The 14,188-nt window shown below is 42.8% G+C and overlaps 1 protein-coding gene across 9 annotated transcripts in view; it reads right to left on the reverse strand.

Annotated features, from left to right (window-relative positions):
• LOC135245094 (sodium/calcium exchanger 1-like) overlaps window positions 1–14,188 on the reverse strand; it is a 144,479-nt gene that overhangs the window by 114,353 nt on the left and 15,938 nt on the right. The gene's annotated exons all lie outside the window — the stretch shown is intronic.

Below are 14,188 nucleotides of genomic sequence, written 5' to 3' on the forward strand. Positions count from 1 at the left end.
AGGAAAAGCCATCAAGCATGTCAAATTCACACAGTCTCCTGCGAAACATATTTCATATAATGTAAATTTCTCCTAGAGAAAGGCCATCAGATGTGTTACTCATGGATAAAAACACAATGCGATGACAGCATCAGTAATAGGAACATATTAGATTCCAAGACTGATGTCGATTACTTTAAAATGCAACACGTTCAGACACAGAGTCTACTGGAAAAAGAAAACAAGAAAAAAAAGCAAAACAGCTGAATAGTGAGAAACAGCACAAGCCAACGCTCTCACACTTTCTTAGTGAACCCACTTCTTTTTTTGGCAGGAAAATTAGAAGAATTCTGAGAGAAGCAGTCCCCTCATTCCACACAGACACACGCAAGAGAGCCTGGGTGTCCTGAATGCTTGGGTCCACTGTGGGCTAACTGAACATAATTTAGGGACAGTGTTCCCTCAGGAACATCATCACAATTGCCCATTGAACAAAAGGAGAATCCCACGCCGTTCCTGTGTTCGCTTCGGTTAATGGGTTTTCTAGGGGAAACGTGGCCTTTTCTCATTAAGCTCACAACTCATTTTCAGCCTCCTGCCAACCTTAACTCACTGTAGGCTGAAATCTGAGCGAACGATTCCAATTAAAATTCAGCCGACCTTAAATCAGCAAATGAACCGCACTTTCAGAAATACGCGTTCAAATGGGCAGTTCGCTGTGACCTCTGAATCTGATAACGTACTGCCAGATTCATTAAATTCTCCTGCGTGGTAGGACGTCATCATGGAAGGGGACGTCATCATGTGCACATTCAGATGGAACCAACCAGAGCTTAGAAATCTACACACGGATTTCTAACCAACGGAACGTTATGTAAATCAGTTTCTCAGCCTTCCGCTAGGATCATCACTATGTTAAATAAATTTGATTAGTAATGAATAATTGTCACTTGTTGCTGTGAAAAATAGTCATCAATGCATTTTCTAAAAAGTCCACATATGTACAACATTTTGCAGTATATTCAGTTTTCATACTGGAGGATCTTATGTAACATGCATCGGAGAGAAGATGGATGGTGTCACTGCATCCAGATGAGGACTGAATAAGATCATCTGCAATAGCGATGCTAGCTAAATAATCAGCTACTAAGCACTGTTCACCACTTTAGTGCTGTAAGGCTAGGGGCCTGACAAACAAGGCTGGGATACAGGCAGCCTTCCTCCACACAGAAATAAATGCCTAGTTTCTTATTAAACCAGTCTAACTGTCAAGGCCTTGTTCTCCTGAAATGATTCCGCTTGGCATGCGGTGCCAAATCCACCCCACAAATTAGAGGAAATTATTTTTTCAGTGATACAGGCTTATTTACATGAAGCCTGTCAGCTTACAAAACCCAGAAATGGATAAACACATCACATCTTCCCCGGCAGATCTTCTCCCTCTCTCCCATATTGACTTCCCACAATGCAATTCCTGGCTCGGGAACACAAACACAATTCCGGGAATTAAACCATGATGCTCCTCAGGGGCAAGAGACAGGCTGCAATGGAAGGGGGGGGGGGGGGGGCCTGAGCCTGCACTACCACACACCCAGAGTGAACACACACGTGGCGACAGTGAACACACACAAAATTACAGCGAACACACGTCCTGACAGCCTAGCGGGGACCTAGGTAAGCCCATAGGAAACAACTGCGACAGTACATAAGAGTGAATAATAATACATAAGAGTGCATATGAATGCATGACAATACCAAAAATAAATACATAAGATAATTACACACTTTATTAATTCCCAAGGGATTAGTTATTATAAATAAATAAATACTTCTGAAATCAGGGCAAGATTTTTAAGGCGATGGGAAAAAATGTACTAAAATGCACCTCCCAAATAAACATAATCTGTAGACTACAATAACGCCCGCTTGTCCTGCTGATAGCACTCATTCAGAAAAAAATAAATAAAATCACTTTAACTGTCCACTGGGCGACGACTTCAGAGCCCGGGTTCTAGTCAATGCCATTCCATCAGCTCAAAGAGGGATTTTATACGTAATGTGTGCTGCACGGGTAATCAAGAGAGACGGAGAGATGGAAATTTAAAGGGAGAAGGAGGATAACAATTATTAGCGAGCCATTTCAGTTGTGTGTGGAGAAAAAAACAAAGATCCTCAAAAAATGTACTTTAGCATCTGAAGGAATGAACATAATAAACGATAATGAGAGTGTGTTATACTCACCATTAAACAACGACGCTCTACTGAGTAAAATCAAGAAGCACTTGAAGGTGAACTTTAAACAGTGGGAGCAGCATCTCCCATGCTTGATATTTCTATCTACAGCTGGGAAATTCATAATCCACAACACTGAGGAGTATTTATTAACATAATTTTGGTTTAAAAAAAAAAAAAAAGGAAGGTCTTTTTTTTCCTCAGTGGACACTCAGCAGTTGCTGCTGTTGCTAATGTCATTAGTAGTAGTTGCTGCTGTTGCTAATGCTATTAAGTCAGCTAAAGTAGAATAATTTACTTCATGGCTTTTTTCCCCCCAGTGTGTTCCTGTTCATGGTGAAATTAACCATGACAAAACGAAACATGGAACATTTAGGTGCATGATGACTGCCAAGGTTAACCTTAGCCTCAGAGAAATGGCACTGAATTTTCTGCGCACATACGGAACACGGCGGGCTGTTTTACGTTCATGTGACAGTTACGAGAAGAGCACACAGCAGTGGAGGATGCTGGGTAGATGACTGGCGGGATTTTGGGATTAAGAACTCAAGAAATCGCAAAGACACAATGACAAGAACAGGCCATTCAGCCCTTCTACGCTCCTCAGTTACCAAAAGCCCACAGAGCATCCATCACCGCTTCAAGCCAGGACTTCAACACCCGACATGTCCCTCCGTCTATTACATAACCCGGCCAGCGGCTCTGCACATTGATGACTTCCTGTTTAAAGAAGTACTTCCTGATAATGAGAACACAGGGCAATGTTCCCTCTAAGCTGCGCGCGTGCGCAATCGCGCACTGCCCGCACATTCTCAGCGCACAAGAAAATCTATCCAGCGCATAAACAACATCAACATAACGTATTAATTCATATCTAATATTAGACCTAATCTAATCTAATTAATTCGCCCAATAATATTGTTTTTTTGTTTCTCACTCAGTGAGTGACAGGTGTCCAGCCAATGATACGATACGGTTCACTTACGGTACGAAGCCAATCATGGCATTGACGGTGCTTGCGTCTGGGCCCTGCCTATATGCGCCGTGCAGGTTAGCTAGCAGGTTAATAGATGCTAATACAAACCCCGCATCATGGCGAAACGAACAGGCAGCGACACATCCACTCAGCAAGCCACAGTAAAAAAGAAATGCAGTTCTTTTAAGATGGAATGGCTGTCGGAGTATGTGCAAATTGAAGAAAAAGCGGGTAAGAGCTAAAGGAGATCTCACAGCTTGTGGATATTTGTGCTACATTTCAAGCTTCCAGTGCCGACTGTGAAAGAGGATTTAGTTTAATGAATCATATCAAAACAAAATCCAGAAATCGTCTTGAAGTGACACATTTGGACCAGCTGATGCGCATAAAGTCAAAGCAAGAAGCAGACGAAGCCATCAACCTGGACAAAGTGTACAACCATTGGAGAAGTGAGAAGGACAGACGTGAAAAATAAGGTAAAATTTAAGTCAGATTTGTGCATATTCTAGTGACGGTAATTAAGATTTTGTCTTTATGGATATTAATCATTAAATGTTGTTACTATTAGATCATTTATGGGTAGTAGAAATGCCAAGAAAAACTGTGTAATTAGATATTTTACAGACAAAGTGTTACAGGAATTTGCACTGTATCACAAGCTACAGCACAAGTCATTGTGCAAAATGTGAATGTTTTAATGTAAGCAAAATGTTATGTCTGAAAGGTGTATATGTCTCATATCTTCCAGAACAGGACCCTCAGCCAGGCAAAGCAGGACTCTTCCCATGGCCAAAGCAGGACTCTCACATACTGTATAACATCTACACATCCCATTTTTCAGATTTTTGTCTTTTTTAAGTGGACCAAATTACTTATTTAAAAATAAAGCGTGCATATCTAATGTTGCTCACAGTAGTCCTCAGTTTGCTCAGGGAGCTTGTGTGTATGCCCAGATACATGAAAAATTAGAGGGAACATTGACACAGGGTCTCTGCTCTTCTCGCCAATTGTTTCAGCATTCTGTATACCTTCCCCGCACCCCCCCAAACTGATCGCATGAACACCATGCGATCATCTGACCTAGAGTGGGGGAAGCAACAGAGAATGAGAGGCGAGTATAATTACATTTACCGTTCACTTCCCTCTAAGTTTGCCCTAAAAAGGCAACACATTTCAGTGGCGGTGATACCTCTGTTTCCCCGCTTCTGCAAAGTGAGCATCACACTCTAAAAAGCAAGCGTACTTAAAACCTTTTAAAAATGTGTTATCAATAAAACATTTATAAGACAATGAATCAAGCAGTAGTGTGTACACGTATATATAAATGGCTTAGAGGAATTCTTAAAATAGAAATGGCTGCTTATTCTGTCACTAGCAGGAGGTGCTGACACTGTACAGGCTTAGAAGTACAGGCTAATTACCAGATTTTTGATGCACAAGGATAATGCATCATTTTGTTTCTCGGTGATCAAAGGTCTAAGAATATGTTTAAGATGAGCAATGTTAAGGTTGTGGAGAGCAACATGGACGTTTAAGAATAATACTGTACTTACAGCAGCTTTATTAGTGAAAAGTATTTAAAGACAACAGACTCAAAGGGCACCAGAAGGATTCCAACCGACTTAAGGGCAGTTGTTAAATCGATAAATACACATATTGATTTCAAATGATTTGGAATACATGTGAATGGATACATCCACTACCTGTGTGTGTCTCTCATCAGTTTCAGTTTTTCAACCATCATCGTTTCATTCTGACCTACTGTAAACCTCATGGTTCCTTTAGTACTAACATGAACCATATAAGGAAAGTTAAAGCCGGGACGTTTCCATGGTTCCCCTTTTTTGGACTCAAATATTATTGTCATATGCACCTTTGACAAGAGGTTCACTTGCATTTCACACCAAAAAAAGCAGCACAGTTCCAGTGGCCTTTAAATCAATGTTCAGCGTCCACTTTTGCATGAGGAAAAAATAAAAAAAACACACACACACACATTGCCCTTTCCACAAAGCATAACTTTTTTTAAATAACAAAACAAACATGGACCCTGAATGCTTGTAATACCTGCCCTTTTTTTTTTTTAGAGGAAGGCTCTTCCGTCAGTAAAGTAGAAGGTAGCCAAGCAACTGCATGGACTGAAGGAGGGAAGGCTGCCCCAACCCCAAACATTAACCCTTTGAAGAGCAGGTTTTTGGAACGCTCTTCCAAAATTCTAAGTCAGTGTTCTCGAACTGCATTACTTTCAATTACCAGAAGTGATTGTGTTACATCAGCATTAGAACGTTCAGTAATAAGAACATTCTAATCAAGTATGTGTGACCTCACACCATAAAGGGAAAATATATTCCGTCCTTTTCCTCCCTATCTTCCATCCCTGACTCCACTGCACACTGAAGGAAAATAAAGCCATAAGGGATGGAGCATCATCAGCGATGGAGGCAAGTATGAGCGGAATTCGGAAATGAACCGTAAAAATAAACCGCGCTATTAAATGTTTTGACTCACTTCTGAAAACAGCAAAAAGACCGCTTAAGCCTTCCTCTAAGGACTAATACAATTTAAGCAACAGCGGGGTGGGTCGGCCGTGTATCGCTTTACCCCGCGTGAGGTTCCCGGCTCACAGGAAGAACGCTTCGGTGCAGGGATGCTTCTGATTAAATCAGGATCGCTCCGGCTTCTGATCTGAGGAATCTGGGAATTTGTTGTTCGGCAGCAGCGGGACCTGCGCTGGGACACAGCCGGTCCCCCGTGTGATCAGGCGTCTCCTCTGAAGCGCACAGCAGACACGCCGACATCCGAGAGGGGAAGAACCTCTCGCACCCCGTGGCTCTGCCATCGAACACGCACGGCGTGTACCGTCAGGAACACAGACTGTCATACAGGCTCACATGTGCTGACATGCACGCACGCACACTCACACAAACATACACACAAAGACACACACACTCACACAAACCCACATGCAAGCGCACAGGCGGATATTTCAGGTAAATTGCACACTTCTATCAGACAACACTTCAGGCACACAGAGAGCTGCCGGTGTGTGGAACACCTGGCCAGGTCATACAGAAGAGGCAGAGGTCCTCGGGCCTCACGGAGCGCTGAACACTCTCTTTCACTGGCCTGCTTTTATGAACAAATCTCCCCAAGGTCATTAATAAAGCACCTATTTTATGAAGTCTCTTGCTCTTGTGTTCTGAAAAGATGATTCCGTTTCAAACCCACATACATTGTCCTCCTGATACCCGGAAAAAAAGAAATAGTTTAAGTATTTACATTTGCTTTTTTTTACATAATATAAATGTCTTGAATGGAAAAAAAATGTCGGAGTGAAAATATTTTGAAAAATATCATTTTATTTTTTTATTTACTGTCCCTTGTAGTGTAGGTTTCAGCATAGTAGACTATATGGTTCTTGAGATTAAGATCAGGAACTCATGTCCCCTACAGGGGATAAAAAAATGAACTGCCGGGTCATAAGACGATAAACTACCTAATGTAGGAATGAGACTGTGGGGAAGAATAACTCAGAACTGGCCCCAGCCTGGAGCCCATTTCACCGCCTGGTAACACTGGTAACACAAAAGACTGGTCTCTCCAATGGGAGTCCTTCCCAAAACAACACATTTCCAAGGTCCTTTCTATTGTTTTGATACTTACAAATGATACCTTTCCCTAATGATTCAGTCTCACACACAACGCACACACTATAATTTGTCTAATAAATGAGCAGTGCTTCATCTATTATGTTAAGGTATCTGACTAATAGTCCCTTGCCTGTGTTGTTATCTACACCATTGTGCACTCGAAAATAATTACACGGCTGAAGATTTGGAAAAGCACAATACCAACATGCCTGAACAGCAAGGAACAGATCGGTGACCACACCCCTGGTGGCTCATACTGGTATTGCAACGCCTAGTGACACACTGATGCATTTCAGCATTTGCAAGGTTCAATTAAAATGACTGACATGGACGAAACCACTGGAAGAAACAGTAAAACAGCTCGGCTTAAAACCGCTGGATGCAGACTTAGCCAGCTGACAGAAATGATATACAAGACATGAGCTTCACTACATCTATTAAATTTGTCCTGAAATAAAACGTCGCTGAATGACGTTTGAATGAAAAGGAGAACCAAGGACAATTTAATAGCGGTAGTGCAGTGTCATGCCTTAAAAGCTCAAGTTAAACATTTTTTAAAAATCCAATCTGGTTATCGCTGATAGTTCAGTATGTTCTGGAAAGGAAGCTTCATTTCAGAGGTCAATAGTTGACCGAATCATTCTGAGAACCACTAATCCGGTGCGTGTTCATGGCCGGCGCAAACTAAATGTGAGGAAAATCTGACATTTCTTGGATGTGATGACTACTCAGTCAATCATTGGCTGATTAAATTTGAACCCATTTTGTCAGTTTTTTTGAAGAAGGTACATAATCAGAGTCAAAAATATCCAACGTTCCTTTGCCCAAGAGGAGAAAACTATGAAAACAAGTAAAAATTGTATTGTTTTTATTTTTTTATTTATTTATTTATTTATTTTTTACATGTACCCAGATAGAGTATAAAGCCAACAAATGTGCTGGTTTTGTCCAGGAACTTCCATCATGCATCCACGCTAACAATACACACCTCAGAGCTACACTGCAGGTTTTAAAATGTTGGACAGTGCCAGTGCCCACACTTAGCACCGAGTCTGAAAAGAATCCCCACTTCAGCTGTCAATGGAGCAAGTCGCGGTAACACCTCCCGCCTCTCTCTCCCACCCCGAAAAATCATCTCGAAGCCTTTTTTGGAAAGCCCTCCGTGTGATGACTTGAAGCGGTGCTCGCATAAACAGGCGGATTATTCGAATCGCTGGAACGCGTCGGAGACGGAGAGAGGTCGTTTGTCTTCGGTCGGCTTCTCCGCCAGGCCACACGTGATGCTCAGAATACAGGCCCACACCTTGGCCAGCAAACGGCAAAGGCGGGATTATGCGGACTAGTTTTAGCCCTCTGCATTACTGAATGAAAATGGGACCACACCAGAGGAAAGGCCACTCGATAAAAGCCTACGGGAACTTAGCCATTGAGATTTTAACACTCCAGACGACAGTTAAAACTCCTACCGATTATAGACAGCTTTCATACAAAACATCTTCACAAAGATTAATGGCAAAAGTCTTATTTTATACGAGTGGGCATTTTGTGTTAGTCGGTAACACGTTCCATTACCGTTTCAAGGATGTGAAGGTGCAGTTCATAATTATAACTAAAAAGTACTTCAAATAATTATTTGATGTGAAGAAATTAAGGAGTTTTTTTCCCCCACTTGAGCGCGTTTCCTTCTGGTTTTCACTCTGTAAAAGGAGTTCTCTGTAAAAAGCGCTATTCAAATAAAACTGAATAACACTGATTAAAATTTGATTTCATTAATAAAGGTGCACACGTCTGCCTACTCTGGAGTTTAATTTTATTGAGCCAACCTTTCGGCTTATCGGCCCTGTCCATGGTAGGATGGACCTCCCACGGGAAACTGCGTCTTAAACCCTATAGCCAATGATTACTTGACCCAGGTGCACTGAGCGGTACTGCTGACAAAGATAATAAAAAACATGGTCTTGAATTGGAAGCTCTGGGAAACGAGGGTTAATTCGTTCCCAGGAGCGTCTCGCTGAGGAGGTGGAAGAAGGTGGCCCTCTGAGCACGCTCATTGCAATTCCCTCTTGGAAAACCACTGAGGCAGGAAGTCCCTGGAAGACTGACGACGAGAGATGGCTGCACCCGAGGACTGGGCTGAGTGAGATGAAAATGTGGGGGGGGGGGGGGCAAAGTGGAAGTCCTCAGGATGAGGAATCTCAAACTCCAGTCCCAGAGGGCCACAGGGTCTTGCTGGTTGCTGAGTTTCAGCACTCAAAGTCACTGAAGTGTTAAAGAATTCAGCACACACCTTGCTTCCAGGGCGTCATTTGCCCTTTCTTAGCCCTTTAGTTGATGTTCTTGGTCAAGAGAGATTTACAATAAAGGTGAAGCACTTTTGCTGAAAGGCATGACTGCAGTGCCCCATCTGGGAATCAAACCTGCAGCCTCCAAGTAACAAGATCCAGCATCTCAAGCACGACACTACACTGAAGATGATAAAGAAACCACAAAATCCAGCAGTGACTAAGGCCCTCCAGGACTGGAATTTGACTTCATTTTATTCTGCTATTCTGCTTTCCTTTAGAAAAGAAATGATAAATATGGCAGGTCCTAGGTTATAGCGGTTGATAAGGGAATTTTGCATTTCCGTGGTGTGCCACTATCAGTGCTGTTCTCCCAGGGGACACCACCGAAAGTCAGGGAGCCAATCCCTGAGCTCCAAACCTCCTTCGACGCAGTCGACTGAAACGGCACCTTACATCTCCAATCCAACACGCTGAACGCCAGACGGAAGCTAATGCACCTTGCTGTCTGTCTGGGGATTTATAACGCTGCCTTTTCCCTGGTTCCCCAGGCCTCTGCTATGTTTCTTCCTGCTTGACTACAATCACAAAAGATCCGCTCTCAATGTTCCTCAGCCCAAAAGATTCAATCATTTTGGCGCCTTGTCTGCGGAACAGTGTTCGGTGCCGACGGCAGTCTTTTACGCCCAACTCCAAAGCTCCATCACAGGTGTACAAGCTAATTAGAGAGGGGGGAACAACCAATCAGAGCCACAATTTTCAATTAGGCAGTTAGAGTACTTAATTTGCGACAGAAAATCGGTTTCTTTCTCATGCTATCTTTCACCCACAGAGACAGGTTTCCCTACCTATTTCAGTGCGACCAAAGCTTTCTGAGCTCACGACCCACTTCATGAGCAAACCCATTCACCCCTTATTAAAAAAGGTCAAATGCAGAATTTCATTGTATTTGACAACAGCTGTATGAACACTGAGTAGTGCAGTGATTAATTGGGCTTGTGTGAACTACAGTGGAAATTTTACATTCAAGTTTTTTTTTTTGTTGTCATGTAGGCCTATATCTGGTGACCATGCACAACCCCTTTACACTTAATAGGACCTGCATCACACATAAGCCTGGGTATTGTTCATATATTGCTAAATGGAAAAACAACTTTATTAAAAAGATATATTGCTCTTTATGTATCCCTTTATCAAAATATTCCTCTGAACTTCTGTTCCTGGTTGGATCTCCGGCCAAGCTGATGTAACCTGATGTCAAAGCCTAAGCTCGAAGCCAAAGATTTTCTATCCCGCAGTTCGCTGCAAAAATAGGAACGCTTTACAAAGAGCCAAAACCGGCAACCCTGGGTCTGAAGCAGGCAGGAGGCTCACAGTCCTCAGACTTTTAAAATGTACCACCTGCCATCTGGATCAAGAGGAGAGTTCCTGAGCTGGAGAGACCTGAACCCTGTAGTTATAACCTCCTGTGAGAGGCTGTCAGTTCATTATAAACAAGAAGGCTCAAATAGGCCCATGCTATTCTTCAGCCCTCTCTGGGGACCTGAAATGCCAATACCAGAGCAAGGCATGGTTAAGAAGAGACTCTTTCTTTTCGATGCATGTACATTCAATGTTCGCTTTCTCCAGTGACTGTGTAAAACGTCAGGTGTTCCACATGTTTGGTGGCTGATCTGTTGCCTTTGTGACACGCAGCAATAGTGCTGAAGGGACCATGTCACCCGCTCCTGTTTACCATTTCCCTGTCTGACGTTCCCCTTCTGTTGACACTGTTACAGGGAGCAAACTGCAAGGCACCAATCTGAGCATGTGGATCTAATGCAATTCCACACTAATCCGTGTTTTAAAAAAAAAAAATGCTTCCGCAAAAACGGAAACTTCCGATTTGGCGCGAGCAAAATGCGTTTTCTGTGCGTGTGACGCAACCCGGAAAAACGACCCCCCCCCCCCCCCCAACCCCCCAAACCCTGTCCGCTTACAGACGTCACAAAAACGCTCCTTTGCTCCCCGGGAGCTTCCATCTCTTGAAAGGCAAGACCACCGCTTCCGATCTGGCGTGAGCGAACGCTTTCCCAGGCACTTTCACGCCCCATTTGCATCCCGCCAATAATAAAAAAGAGAGAGAGAGAAACAAAAATCAACAAACGCAGGCCGCTGCACGATGGCCAACACCCCCCCTGTCCCGGTCTGGGCAACCAAAACATGTCGCTGCCTTTGATTACCCTCAGTAAAACACATCTGCCACCAAAGACCAGCCTCTAACAGCACTGAGTCCCTGCCAGTCTCTTCTTTGCCCAGCAAACACACACGCATCCTGCTCCTTTGTTCCGTTGAATGAAGAAGGGGGTGTGGGGGGTGGGGATAAAGAACGTCTGCTTTCATTTCCTGTCGTTCCTCAAATGCCACACACAACAGTCACAATCTCTCCATCACAGTGCCTCCCAGATCAGTGGTGATTCTGGAAAATTGTACAGCACAGGGTAAGCTCATGGGGTGTCATGCATTGATTATTCACATTATTGCCTCTGTGCCATACAGTAAAATATATATTTGCACACCTTGAAGTGGAATCCTCCACTAAATCCTCGGTGAAATAACAAGCCTCTGGCATTAAGAGAAATGTAATTTAATGTCACACGCTTCCCTAATGTAGCTACCCACATGGAGTAGCTGTTAAATTAAGATGGAAAGTATAGGAGAGACATTGTAATATGTGCAGTAGCATCCAGTTTCTCATTTTTCAAATGAAATGTATACTCATTCCTTTTGTGCTCGGCAATGCTTATTTTTTGCTCTCTAATTCGGGGATCTAAACTGTTTATCCAACTGCAGTCAAAATTAATGGAGGAGACCCAGAAGTTTTCCTTAGCCGAGTACGAGCCTCTGTTTTCTCTCCGTTAGGATTATGATTTTCTAATCAGGTTCCCTTCATGCTGCGATAACAACAGGAGCCATTTCCAGTTTGGAGCCATTAATTATATTGTAATAATTGTGTTATGGAGGCTAATCAAATGATTGCAATTTTTTAAAGAGATTTGTAGAGACACACGTGGTCTCTGGCTCCTAAGAAGCTCGGAAGAAATTCTCATGGTTGTCCAAGAATCGTAAATCAGGAAGGGCAACGTTTTACATTTAGCAGAAGCTCTTGCCCACAATGCTTTGCAAGCATGTCATTTCTACGTACTAACATTTATACATTCTTCACTGAGGAAATGCAGGTTAAGCACCTTTCTCAAAGAGACAACGGTACCAGCCCAGTTGGGAATAGAACCCACAGCCTTTGAGTTATGTACACAGCCCGCTAAACATTATAATGCCGCTGACTCCGTTCTCCCTTGGGTAACACTGAGGAACGTTAACATGTGGATATACTTTAATAAGCTCTGACCTAAAAACCTCAAGACGAGGACGTTTTTCAAGTCTACAGTCACAGAAAGTTTTTCCCCAGTTAATGTGCACGCCTATGTATACTGAAATATGAGAACAAAACAAGTGTTTTACCATAGATGCCACAGTGCCCAAAATCAACACCGCTCCCTTAAAACATAACATCAGTCCCAGGATATCCTTTGTTTACAGCCAAGTGCCACTTAGAATGATAATGTGGTGTGCGAAATAACCATTTAATTTAAACCAAAATACAGCTCTGTGGGTGTGTCTTTGGCTCTGACTTTAGTGTGGGTGTTGTGTGTGCCCGGTTCTGTGGATCTCTGGCCTTCTTTGAGCACGATCTGCAGGAGCACGCGTTTAGATTGAGCTCCTACACAGCTGCTAGCCTAGCGCCCGCACTTATAGCCACACCGCTAGCGAGCTAGCAATAGGACTGTCGGTTTGGAAATGGGTCCTTTGACATTGTTGCATCAGCAATCAAGTGGTTATAAATATTGTATTGAATAAATCACAACTTCTGCTTACAGAGAAGCAACAAGAGCATGTTATAGGCCCTCCCACCACAAACCACAGAGCAGCCGGTCTAGTTTACCTGTTTAAGTGAGGCCTAGTTACATATCTGAAATTCAACTTCAACAATAGAGCTTTCATTAAAATAGATTTTTACAGAAAATAACAGTCTTATTCAAATTTTAAAATGAAGATGCACTTCTGTTTTGTTTGTTTTTTTATAAAATGCAACTCAGGGAAATTGCTTCATAACTATAAATTAGGTTGTGAAAATTTGGCAATGGCTGTATACTGGGGGAAAAATAAAAACAGTATACAGCCCTTGCCAAATTTTCACACCCTAACAATTAGCTATATACTGCTTGCGAGCAATTCCCCAAAAGCACATCGGGGATATATTTCTCAACTGTAGGGCGCAGGTGTAACCTTAGGATTGAACACGGTAGCATATATAACAACCTGAAGGAAGTGAGGTAATAATAATAGTGTGAACACAGCTCACTGGGAACTGCCTTTGACGTTACTGTTGCAAACTTTAATCGCCAAAAGAAGCACCTTTCAGCGCGACCGGCAAAGCCATTTTGGTCCAAATTGATTTTCACAGCTGTTCCGCAACGTTCCGTCTAATTAGGCAAGACAAGGCATGGCCAGGGGGTCAGGGTTTGAGATGAAGCTGGACATTTTTCTCCACTGATAAGTGACGACTGACACCTCAACTATCTAACAGTGAAGCCTTGAAGGAAGAAAGAATGAATCAGGAGGCAGAGAGGAAGGACAGGGAAAGAAGTTGAAAAATGATTCGTCCTCACGGCATACAAGCGCTCGGTTTCCGCTGTAAAATGAAAATGTCACGAAAGAAAACAAGAATTCAAACAGATCAGACAAATGCAATCTTGAAATGGGAGGGTGAGGACTGACTGCACATTGAACAGCTGATGTGGGGGAGATCATACTTGTGCGCCACTGCAGGCATTATCCGTACATTGTGACTGCAAATGTCTGACCTTACAATCAGAAACCAGATTAATTTTTAAAAAATTCTTCTTAGGCTCTACTGAAGAAACACTGAAATGTGGTCTTGCCCACAGTGATCCCTGTCAATGTGCAATCAGGGAAAGAACCACACAGAAATGACCAGAAATTTTTTTTAAAAAATGAGAACACTGTAG

The sequence above is a fragment of the Anguilla rostrata genome, chromosome 2 (assembly GCF_018555375.3).
Source record: "Anguilla rostrata isolate EN2019 chromosome 2, ASM1855537v3, whole genome shotgun sequence".
NCBI lineage: Eukaryota > Metazoa > Chordata > Actinopteri > Anguilliformes > Anguillidae > Anguilla > Anguilla rostrata.